Source organism: Schistocerca nitens, chromosome 11, assembly GCF_023898315.1.
Source record: "Schistocerca nitens isolate TAMUIC-IGC-003100 chromosome 11, iqSchNite1.1, whole genome shotgun sequence".
Taxonomy (NCBI): domain Eukaryota; kingdom Metazoa; phylum Arthropoda; class Insecta; order Orthoptera; family Acrididae; genus Schistocerca; species Schistocerca nitens.
In genome coordinates, this window is record NC_064624.1 from 25,143,788 (window position 1) to 25,157,292 (window position 13,505).

At 39.6% G+C, this 13,505-nt stretch overlaps 1 protein-coding gene across 6 annotated transcripts in view; it reads right to left on the minus strand.

The window, feature by feature from the left end:
• The window catches only part of LOC126213561 (zinc finger protein 708-like), a 451,089-nt gene that overhangs the window by 34,731 nt on the left and 402,853 nt on the right, over window positions 1-13,505 (minus strand). The gene's annotated exons all lie outside the window — the stretch shown is intronic.

A 13,505-nucleotide genomic window follows, 5' to 3' on the forward strand; every position in this document is an offset into this window, starting at 1 on the left:
TTAATGCCCACCAACATGTGAGTGGTCCACAAAACGCTATAAGTGAGGCTTGAAAATATCATTAAAGAGGACATGATAAACAGTTGCAGTTAATGAAACAATGTTAGTAAGAATTCACTCTCCATTTTCTCACTTTGTCTTCAGTACTGTAAATATCTACATAAGCCAGTAATTCGGTTGTAGCCATACTTCCTACTAGACACTTCACAAAGAAAATTGACCACAAACATCTTTAATCTGTCATGCACCTACTACTTGTGCAAAATTTTCGTTCACTTTTTTTTATTATGAAAAGTGACAGATGAATCTATCATCGCAAGTGACACAATTGGGCCTTTGTGCACTGGGCAGCCCAGACCAACTTGCAGAGGTGAGGAGTGACTTCTAAACCTAACCATAAGTTCACACCCAGAACTACATACACGCTTGGACCATTAAATATACAAACATTAATAAATATTGACAGACTCAAAATACTTTCAGACATTGTAAATGGACAACAAGTTAAAATTGGCATTACAAAATGGCATGTTGACAGATGAAAAAATACCACATTCAGAGAACTATAAATTTTTCAAAAAGAACACTGGGAAGAAATTCATGAAACTACTCCAGAACTAGGCTCTGCATTCATAAATGACAAATCTATTTTGCAGTCAGTACCAAATTTTTCATTACCTCCAGAAAGACTCTCTCCCTGCAATAATTCAATATTTAGATGAGAAGTACACAATAATTAATGGTCATGTACCAATAAATCAGGGTAACAAGAACAATGCAGAAAGCAAAACAGTCTTGAAAACAATGTTGAGAAGAATCTGATGAAGTGCTAGAGGAAAACAAAAAAATTTTATTAAATTTTTATCCTCAGACTGGCACAGGATGGAGATGAGAACATTTTCTGCCTCAACTGCTATTAACTGTATTTATTCACAACTGGAATTTTGACTTATGCCATTCTCCAGTGACATCTTACTATGAACTACATCGAAGTTATTAAATGTCATGCCTAGTGCTTGGGGAGTGGATATTAAGACGTGCAGTATGACATGACTGACAGAAATTAGTACATGAAGTACTACCATTGTCTGGACATACAGATTACGAAGAATCCTGTCTTTTAATGAATATGCAATTTGTGAAAATGGTTAACACAAGGAAAGTATTACCTCAAAAAGAATTATAAAGGATTCAGATGTCACACTGGGCTACCACTTGAGAACTGTACAGCTGCCAAATTAATTTTGAATACATACATTCCATAACCGTCCAGGGAGAAAATGTTTCCATTTATGTCTGCCTGACTGTGGATGTAAGAAAGAAGGAAAAATGGTAAGAAAAAGACATTTAGCTAAATTGTTGGCAGATAACACCCCACCCACAAACCCACATACACCAGTATAAAGATATGAGGTCAACAATAACATGATTTGAGAATATCAGATAGCTTATGTTCCAACAACAAAGCACAATTCCAAAAAGTGATGATTTCCAGAGTTGGACAAAGATACCTGTTGAAATTGACTATTATCACCGAATCATAAAAGTAAGATTCCTGGCCTGTAATAACAGATAGCCATGTTCACAGAAGATTAAAAGAAATTCCACGAAAAGTTTGAGGAGAAAACAACACTAACAATTCCAAAATACGAGATTTATCAGAGATAGCTTAGGACAGGACGGTCCTCTGAAGGGCAAATCGATAAAGGACTGAAGGAGCAAAATACTATTGGAATACATCTGTAAACCTTAGAAGGCTTATGACTATGAAGTAAGACTGCTTTTATTCAAAATTCTTAAAGAATCTAAAATACAGAAGACAACACGAGTCGTCTTGAACTACAGCCTCATTTGAGACAAGAACAGACTTTAGCCAAGGCAAAGGACTAACGCCATTCTTCTTTCAGACCATACTAGAAAAGTGAACATTCAACAGATGGAGCAGTTGTCAGAATCCAATACCAGAAGTTGAATACTACTTGGTTAGAAAATGGGTGTCAAAATTGTCTCCTCAACTTTTTTACATAATTAAGCAATACTCATAGTGTAGAGAAAGCACAAAACAGAGAGAGAGAAAAACAGTAGGAGAAGCATGACTACTTGTCTCCTCTGGTAAGAATCAGTAGTGTGTAACAACAGGACTGCAATATCCCAATCAAATAGTAAGTATGGGAGTATCAGGGGAAGACAAATTTAAGGATCTATGAGAAGTCATGTAGCCAAATTGTGGGGAAAAATGGAGCCACAAAAGGTAGACTATGAAAGATGGTCTTTGCATTTCTGTTAACAGAAGATGTTTACAGTAAAAATTCTTTCTCCAAAATTGCAGAACCTCAGACTTGCAAGGCAGTCATTTGGCCAGGATACACATCTGCATCACAAACACCAATTTTAGAATCAACAAATGATAGTGAAAATTATGAAAAAAGGAAAGATATTAGGAAAAAGGACACCAGTACAGTCATCTAAATTCAGGAACAACACAGAAGTATAGATAAATATCTAGGAAAATAACTGGAGACAAAATTTGGCAAAGAAGGCTAATGAATCTTATCAGACTAAAAAGAAAAACTGTGCAACAGTACTAAAAACTTAAGGAAAGAACTCATTGGCTTACAGAACTGCACCAAGACCTACCAGAAACTTGTATAAATAAGCAAGAAATTTAAAACCAAATACAGAAACAGAATTGAGTTGATAAATTTTCCACAGCAAAATAGTTCCAAAAAGACAAGACAGAAACTGGATGTCAAGTGAGTGGAAACAAGAAAGCGTACAGATGAAAGAGTAGCATAAAGAAATGTAAAGCCTTAGCTGGCCTGTAACTGAGAAGGGAAAAAAAATAATACTGTTCCACATTTCTAGTACCATCTCAATAAAGCGCAGCAATTGTATATGTACTGCAAACACATTACAGCAAGGAGGTCAAAGAGTCTCTGCAAATATGCAGGGAAAAGTATTTGGGGTGTTTTGTTATGCTACAGCAGTGCTCAGAAATGTTTTGCAGTTGTGTTATGCTGTCAGTACTGCTTGCATGCAGTCAAAAAAGAGCAACATGTATGTGCCACTCCATCAAGAGCTTCATGCTGCTGGGGTTACATATCTAGTGAAAGAGCAAGATCATACAACAATGTGAGTATGTGTTTCTTTAGCTCAAAAGTATGTAGCTTGCCTTGATGACATGGTATTCATTAACTACTGTGACTCATGTATTCACTCAGTGGTTGTTTACTTGTAGAGAACTAAAAGTGTAGCAAAATGAAACACTTGATTGATGTGAGACAAGCTGTTTTGCATGACTTCAAGATTGGGACGTAGCAATCTATCACTGTTAAAGACTATGGCATATCACAATCACTAAGAAGTGTGCACAGTCAGCGGCCAGAATTTGGAAATAACAGTAGCCAGTAAGCCAAGGTCAGGTCATTCTTGAAGGGCAAGTAGGAAGGGCAGAATGATTTGTAAGAAATCAGCTGCTGCTCCAAGTGAGAAACATCTCAACAAGTCAGGGATGATAGGAAGCAACATAATGGACTGAGCCAATGCACATCTACTGTAAAAAGTCACTAAGTAACGGATGATTTACATGATAAATGACATAAACCCACTCAAATTCAAAAAATAAGGACAGGATAGAGTTTGCAAGGAAACCTCCAACTTAGAATGCCAAAGATAAGTGTAAGATTTCATGTAAAAACAAAAATTAATTTAACATTTATTTTCTGATGGTGTCCAGTATACTGGATGATTCAGTAAGAATTGGCACCAAGAATAACTCTGGAAGTATGGTAGGAGTTGAGAAGTTTGTGGGAAAAAAGTTGCATGATACAACAGGGGCCATAATATGGCGGTTTCTTGTTGCTTCAGAGATATAAAGGTAAACTTTTTTTTTAATGGGATGCTATAGTTTGTTACATATTTTCTGATAGCGGCTATGGAGACAAATCCAATGATGAGTAACAGTAAGGTCTTTGAAGGTCAATGAAGGTGGCATTAACGTCCATTTACAGAAGGTGTTCAAAGTGATGATCATTGGTATCAATATAGTGCTGCGATCCTCTTATCATGGATTCAGTGGTATTCCGTATCACCTTGGCACATATTGAAGCACATGCACCGACAATTATCTCTCGCGTATCTTCAGGTGTAGTTGGAATGTCTTTATAAACAATGTCTTTTATGAATACCCACAAGAAATAATCCAGAGGCATCAAATCTGGCAAACCACCCACCCACGAAATCACCTCCATGTCCAATGATTTGGGAATTCTCTCTGCAACTCACTTCTAGCCATCAGCAAAAAATGTGCCAGACACCCATTGTATTGATACCACATTCTGTTCCTTTTCTTAAAAGTATTTCTTCCAATAACAGGCCTAATGTTTCTTGCAGGAAATTGGTGTACTTCCTACTACTAAGACTGCCTTTGATGAAATAGGAACCTGTAATTATGTCTTCCAGAATCCCACACTATACCATCACTGACCACAGTTTTTGGTGTGTAACTTGCAGCAATGAACATGGATTTTCAGTTGCCAAATAATCCATATTATACAAATTAGTATTTCCATGGTTCACGAATGAAGCCTCGACACTAAATAAATTAATAGATGTGTCCTCCCTCAATCTGAAGTTGAGCCATCAGCAGAATTTAATGCGATGCATACAATCCGTACCAGTTAATTCTTGGTGAAGCCTGATATTGCACGGATGATATTTATGGTGATGCAGAACACGAACAACAGTACTCTGGCTCATGCCAAATTCCCTTGCAATTTGATGCAAACTAGCACTAGAATCCCTAACCGCAGTACAACAGTACCAGCTCTCACTGAATTTTGTTGGTCTTCTCTGTAAATGAGAAGCATATCAATATTCTTCAGAGGACTACATCATTCACATTCACTTGATTTGATGATACTAGTCTTTCTGTTCCTGTTAGTGTTGTATTGCAAAACTGTCGAATGGCGTTTACACATCAATGACACATTAAATGGATATGGCCTATTTGACAAATATTTACTATTTGCACGAGTTATGAGAGAGAATTGTGTGCTTCGATAAGTGCCAATGTGATAAGGAATACCACTCAATGCATGATAAGATGGTCGCAGCACGGCATTAAATGGTCATCACTTCGAACATCATCTGTAAGTGGACGTTCATGCCACCTTCTTGACCTCCTTTGACCTTCACAGACCTTACTATAATGCACGATTTGATTCCTCTTGATAGCCGCTATCAGAAAATGAGTACTAAACTATAGCATCCCATTAAAAAAATGAAAAACAAAAACTAACTTGACCTTCATATCTGATGCAAACCCATCTAGCAACAAAACACCAACGTCATATTATGGCCCTCGTTGTCCCATGTAACATTTGTCCCACAAACGTTTCAGCTACTCTAATACTTTCGCAGTTATTCTAGGTGGCAATAGTTACTTGCCCTATATACAAAACAAAAAAGCTGAAGGGGCAAAACAAGGATGAGGTATAGATCACTAAGCTTGGTAGTGGAAGTGTCATGGTGTGGGGATGTTTCCTGTAGTCACATTTTAGAAAAGAATATGATTCCATGTAGGAAAAAGAATATGTCACATAATTGTATATTTCAGCAGGTCAATGATTCAAAACACACCTCTGATTATTTTGTAAAAAATTCCTTTCAGACCAGAAACGAACTTGTTGAGTGCTAAGCCATAGCCTGGATCTATATCCAACTGATTGACACTGAATATTTCTCATTTAACATTGAAACAGAAACAAATATACATTTAATATTTTGCTCTGGTGAACTATGTTCCTCCCAAGCCAAGAGAAATGCCAATAACCTGCTATCCATTGGGAATACTTTTCTGTGAGAATAAGCTGATGACTGTAAGGCAGTATTTAAATTCACATTCATACAACTTTTGCACTAGTATCTTTTAGGAATTTTAGGACTTTTGCAAGGTCAATGCCATGATAGCAAGTAGAATTTTGGTCACAGATTTAAATATACTCATAAACACACTGACGACCAAAAGATGAATGTGGTCAAACTAAGCGAGGAACAGCAATAAACAAAGGATTCAACAAATCAAATATTCTAACTCTGCTGACTGTTCTCTCAAAAAATCACATTCATAGCCAACTGCTAATTTGTCACTTTCCAGCTATAAAATATTATTCACAAATATTACATAGAAAAACACTAAAATTGAATTCAACACTACTATATCAAATTATGCATCTCAACTGCAGGAGTTAAATATAGCTCTGACTAGTTTTTCATTAATAAATTTTTATAAACACTGATTACAATAACGCTAAATTGTACTACTGGTAAGCCATAAATGCCATAAGCATAAACAATACATCAAACTGTACAGTGAATACATATTTTGTCTGGAACTCCACTGGATCCAGGGTATCTAAAATTTGACTAAAACTTCTCAATTTGACCAGAGTTAAATATACTCCACACTTACATACACAAAAAGGCAGCATATTTTACACTCTTTATCCTTAGTGAATGTGTCTTAAGTACTTTTTTGACAAATTAACTATTATGCAGTGTGATCAAGATATGTCCACTTCAACTGGTTGTAATTCAAACTTGGTATGTGCTACATAGTAACCTAAAGCACCATGGAAATGAGCAGGAAATTACAATCTGACCTGATATGACACATTTGTCTGTATAGAAATATTCCCTTGTATTTACTTACTGTAACAGTTGCATATGATGGCAGTTAATCATGTTTTCACTTATATTTAATGTAATATTTATCTCAGAATATTTCATAAGGGTCTAATGTGACCAGCATGTGGATGTGCTTATCTCAAGCCAGGCTTCACAAAATCTTCACTAGAGTACCAAGTAATCCAGAAGGTATATTGAGGGAGGAGGAGGAGAATATACAAAGACAGCACATGAGACACTGGAACTGCTCTGCAAAACTTACTTTCCTCAATATGCTCTGGCCAATAATGTAGATCAGAACATGATCCCTGAAAGACAATGGTTCTCAGGCACTCAAAGAGAGGATGGGGAATCGGCCAAGGAGTGTGTCAATTTCAGTAAAATCCAATGGGCAGCAGGAACATTCTAAGTGGTCAAGTTACCTGCCCCAGATGGAATCTTTCCAGCTCTCTTGAAACAAGCAGGAGAGAATCTTATGAGTCCTTAGCAGGTTATTCAGGGTTAGCCTAGCAGTGGGAGTCATTACCAATGCCTGGAGGGCAGTGAAGGTTGTCTTTATTCCAAATTCAGGGAGAATTGGTCATACCAAGGCCAAGGATATGAGACCAATCAGTCTGGTTAATGTACATGTTGGGGAAAGGAGGCTAAATAGGGCTCCTCTACATACAAACCAACACACATATCAACCAGGTAAACTATGTGAGACCACTCTCTCTCAATTTGCTGGGAGGGTGGAGAAAGCACTTTGCTTTCAAGAAATAGCCCTCTGCATCTTCCAGGACATCGAGGGGGCTTTTAGTAATTCAACCTTCGATTCCATGGTAAGGGCAGCAGAGGTACATGATCTACTGACCACTATATCTGGGTGAACTAGGGCCACACTTAGTGGAAGGAGGGTAGAGGCCACAATGATGAATGAAATGATGGTAATGAACACCACTAGAGGTTGTCCACCAGCAGGATTTTTGTCCACTATATTGTGGAATCTAGTGGTGAATGAACTCATTTAGGAACTAAATTCCAGTCAATGTTTTTGCAAGGATAATCAGATGACCTTGTCATTGTAATACTTGGCACAAGGAGTGCTTGACATTGTGCAAGATTGGTGCATTAAACAGGACCTAAGGGTTAATCCTAAGAAGACTGTTGTATCAATTACAAAGAATCATATCCAATACTCAAGTCTGAATGTAAAGCTTTTCAATGAAACCCTACTTGTGAAGAGGATAGTGAAATATCTAAGGGTAAGTAACATGAATCCCTCACATTAAGATCATCTGCTCCAAGGTGAATTGTACACTCGTGAGTACCAACAGGGCTTATGGCAAAAACTGGGTCCTAAGACCCTGAGGTATGCACTGGATATACAACATGATGGTTTGGCTTAGGATCTCCTACGGGGCCGTATTGTCATGGAAGAAGGTAGAACATCAGGTTGCAGCTAAGTATCTTGCTAAGGTGCAGAGACTTGCCTGGTTAGCCATAACAGGGAGAATTAGTAGCACACCAACTGCAGGGATGGAAGCCATGCTGAACACGCCTCCACTACACCTTTGGGTTTAGATGAAAGCAGCAGCTTGTGCATACAGACTCAAAACTGGTTAAAACTGGATCTCATTGGGATACACACACACACACACACACACACACACACACACACACACACACACACACACACACTAAAATAGTCAGTGAAGCAAATATGGGAATGGCTGGGGAAATGCCGGCTGACTATATAATAACTCCTTACTGCTTCAACAAGCCTTACAATATAGTAAATGGAAGTAGGGAGCAGTGGGAAAAACCAGTTCGACACCATATGGATAGAAATCAGACCAAGGTGCTGGGGTTGTGGTGTATGGGATTCAGCAAAGACTGGAGGGCATCATCTCTCTAGGAAAACTGGCCTTGGTATTCCAAGCTGAAATTACTGATATCAGGGCATGTGTGGAGAATATACATAGGTGCTACAACGACTGTAGCCACTACATCTATTCAGCCAGGCAGCCTTGAAATCACTGGCAGCTCCTGCAACTATATCTACGATTATTGTAGTATGTCACAGAGCTCTGGTGGAGTTAGGGGAAGCAACAGGGTAAACCTAATGTGGGTCATTGGCCACTCAGGGATTGGTGGCAATGAACAAGCCGAAAGACTGGCCAGGATGGGGGCAAAGACTCCATTCATTGGACCCTAACCTGTCATTACAGTCACCATGACTATGATAAAACTAGAACTACAGAACTGGCTTACACGACAGTACATAGAATACTGGACCAAGGTCTATAAGCAAAACATGGTAAGGTAATGTTGCCAAAGCCATGTTTTAAAAGAAGCTCTATAATCCTAGAGCTTGAATGTGAAAGAGATTAAACTTAAGATTGGGCTGAAGACCAGCCATGAGAATTTCAAAAAACACCTACATACCATGGGTACAACGGAAGAAGACCCTAAATGTAGCATCTGTGATGGGAGTGAAGAAACTGCATCACACCTATCATCGAATGCATGTCACTGCACAGCAAGAGAGACAGAAATTTTGGGGCAACTAGAAGTGGAGAAATTGTGTCTAACAAAGAACTGGTAATGGGACTCCTTGCACTTTCTAAGGACACTGGTTGGCTTTACTAGATACACAGGGAGCAATACTGCACGAACTATTTTAGTGCGGGCAGAGTCAGGTTAGATCAAAGCTGATATAGTTTCCCTGCCAAAATCAAACCAAATCAATCATCCTTAGTGAATTTGTGTTTAGGTATTTTTTGACAAATTAACTATTATGCAGTGAGACCAAGATGAGTCGAGTTCAATTGGTCATAATTCAAACTTGGTATGTGCTACATAGTAACCTAAAGCACCATGTACATGAGCATAAAATTATGCCCTCATCTGATATGACAAACTTGTCTGTACAGAAATATTTACTTGGATTTGCTTCTTTTTAACAGTTGCATATGATGGCAGTGTATCATGTTTTCACTGATATTTAATGCAAAATTAATCTTAGAATGTTTGGTAAGCCTCAAAGTGAACAGCATGGGAAGGTTCTTATTTCAAATTGTTTAGTTTCAACAAAAACAATGTACTTTTAATCACTGTTATTTCAATTTACTTTTGTAATATGCTTTGAAGCTGACTAACATTGTATGGTTTCTTGAGGTTTTCAATAAACAGTGCTGCTGTGCCTCATGGCTTCTTTGGTAATATATTTGTGTTTCTCACAGTCTGGGCTGGTAAACAGTTTCTGTTAAGTCTGCGTAGGTTTTGACAGCAGTTAAACTGAAGCCTCTGGGCAGCCAACCAGTTGTGTCACTTCAGTTCTCTAAAATTGTATGGACGATATGACTGAGCAAAACTTGAGGATTTTCACATTTTCTCATTGTTGTATCTTTTTGTGACTGAAGAACTTTCACTTTGTGCAACTGATAGTTCTGTTTTGTGCTGAACTTTGATCAGACAGTGACAGCATGAAAGATGAACTTATATTGACCCAAAGTTGGAACTTAGATTTTAGTTCTGATTTCAAAGTAGCCTATGTAACTGGGCAATCTGTCAAATATTCTTAATTATTCACATAATTAAACTGCATTATACTCAGTCTGAAGACTTCAACCTTGCTATGTGAACCTATATAATTCAATTTAATGATTTTCAGTATGGCTATTTCTACTTTTGTGTCTTACATTGACAGTATACAACATTCAGTTTAACTTTGCCACTGTGTTTATATTTCCTTATTTAGTTTTCATTGCATTTAAATTCCATTTACACAACTTGCTTCAGTATACATTACCTACTGCAATATATGCCTAACTTCATACTTTTAGATGTTGGTTGACTGACAAAATCTAGTGTAGACAGCTGGTGGTTTTAACAGGGTAGATACTCAGTGGTGGATGGCCTTGACCCATGCATGGGACTGTAGAGGTACATTCCAACATCAGATTTGGTCACTAGTCTGATACTCAAGACATCATAGGACCAATTTCAAAACATTAACATTACATAGCTTGAATAAAATTTCTCATTAAGGAGTAAGCTCTCAGTGTCAGTAGCTGGACTGACATCATCAGTGATCCTACTGGCACACAAAATGAAGGTAACAGATACAAGGCCAAAAAATTCAATTTGATCTTCCAATGTTATTTTACCATGGAATATTTTAATGGAGTTCCTCCTTTCAGTATCAGCATAAACATCAAAATGACAGATTTTGAGATGATCAACAACTGTTGATTTTCTACTATGTAACCACTTAATAGAATAAAGGCACCTGGACCATATGAGATGGCTGTACAATATCACTCATATTAAAATGAACTTGTTCCTTCTCTAACAGCAGCATATCGTAAGTCTCTGAGCCCATGAAAGTGTCCTAGTTATCGGAAGAAGGCACCAATCAATCACATTCTCTATCTGTGTCACCTGACAGATGCACATAATCATAGCAAAATAAAGCACGTGCACGAATAATGCTGTAGGGCACATTTCGGAGTTTTTAGGAAATCGACAAAAACCAATAATAATAATGTAATTGCAGATATGTGTTTGAAGATACCGACTGTTGAAAATACCTGCTTGTGCTTTTAAAAATTGCACTAAGGGTAGGTTTTAGAAAATAAATAAATATTGTAACAGAAAAACAGTGTATAGCAACTGATATACAGCATTACTGCAGATCAAACTGATTTTTATTGTAAACTGATTACTTTGGTCTTAAAATAATAGAACATGAGTTTGTTATCAAGTTGAGACCCAAAGCTGGCACATTACCAGATGGTAGATAATGTTTTTATAAAATGCCTGTATTTTGATTCCATGTACTTCGTCACGTCCAATAGATCACTTTTCTGCTCCTTACAAGTTTCAGTATCCATTGTAGAGCAACCAAAAAGCAAAACGCAACAGAATTTCTTTTACTTCATGTTCACACCCACGTTTCAAAATGAAATGTTTTCCACATGGATGAAGCATCCTTATGCCTCAAGGCATAACTTCAACCAGAGTACACCAGTAATTTTCAAAGCATGTGGTGTTTTGATAACCAGCTCCACAGATCCTATGCCCTTGAAGTCTTCCATCATCTCCTGAATGGTCAGTTTTGAAGGTTCTACAGAGGCCTAAGCTATGACATGCTTCCATTCTAAAGGAGCCGTAACTTTTGATGCTTTCTTTTCTCAATCACTGCAAAGTTCCTGTCACAATGTAGGAAACTAATCCTCTAACATAAAAACCTTTTGTTTTTCTACATAGTACTTGCAGTTGACCGGATAGAAATGAAGTGCTAAAATTCTCCAGTTATTGTTCTGCCCAACATGGTGATCAGGCCATATACACTCCTGGAAATTGAAATAAGAACACCGTGAATTCATTGTCCCAGGAAGGGGAAACTTTATTGACACATTCCTGGGGTCAGATACATCACATGATCACACTGACAGAACCACAGGCACATAGACACAGGCAACAGAGCATGCACAATGTCGGCACTAGTACAGTGTATATCCACCTTTCGCAGCAATGCAGGCTGCTATTCTCCCATGGAGACGATCGTAGAGATGCTGGATGTAGTCCTGTGGAACGGCTTGCCATGCCATTTCCACCTGGCGCCTCAGTTGGACCAGCGTTCGTGCTGGACGTGCAGACCGCGTGAGATGACGCTTCATCCAGTCCCAAACATGCTCAATGGGGGACAGATCCGGAGATCTTGCTGGCCAGGGTAGTTGACTTACACCTTCTAGAGCACGTTGGGTGGCACGGGATACATGCGGACGTGCATTGTCCTGTTGGAACAGCAAGTTCCCTTGCCGGTCTAGGAATGGTAGAACGATGGGTTCGATGACGGTTTGGATGTACCGTGCACTATTCAGTGTCCCCTCGACGATCACCAGTGGTGTGCGGCCAGTGTAGGAGATCGCTCCCCACACCATGATGCCGGGTGTTGGCCGTGTGTGCCTCGGTCGTATGCAGTCCTGATTGTGGCGCTCACCTGCACGGCGCCAAACACGCATACGACCATCATTGGCACCAAGGCAGAAGCGACTCTCATCGCTGAAGACGACACGTCTCCATTTGTCCCTCCATTCACGCCTGTCGTGACACCACTGGAGGCGGGCTGCACGATGTTGGGGCGTGAGCGGAAGACGGCCTAACGGTGTGCGGGACCGTAGCCCAGCTTCATGGAGACGGTTGCGAATGGTCCTCGCCGATACCCCAGGAGCAACAGTGTCCCTAATTTGCTGGGAAGTGGTGGTGCGGTCCCCTACGGCACTGCGTAAGATCCTACGGTCTTGGCGTGCATCCGTGCATCGCTGGGGTCCGGTCTCAGATCGACAGGCACGTGCACCTTCCGCCGACCACTGGCGACAACATCGATGTACTGTGGAGACCTCACGCCCCACGTGTTGAGCAATTCGGCGGTACGTCCACCCGGCCTCCCGCATGCCCACTATACGCCCTCGCTCAAAGTCCGTCAACTGCACATACGGTTCACGTCCACGCTGTCGCGGCATGCTACCAGTGTTAAAGACTGCGATGGAGCTCCGCATGCCACAGCAAACTGGCTGACACTGACGGCGGCGGTGCACAAATGCTGCGCAGCTAGCGCCATTTGACGGCCAACACCGCGGTTCCTGGTGTGTCCGCTGTGCCGAGCGTGTGATCATTGCTTGTACAGCCCTCTCGCAGTGTCCGGAGCAAGTATGGTGGGTCTGACACACCGGTGTCAATGTGTTCTTTTTTTCCATTTCCAGGAGTGTAATTAGTTTGCATTCCATACCTTCTTCAAGCATAACAAATTTAATCAGACCAGAAACTAT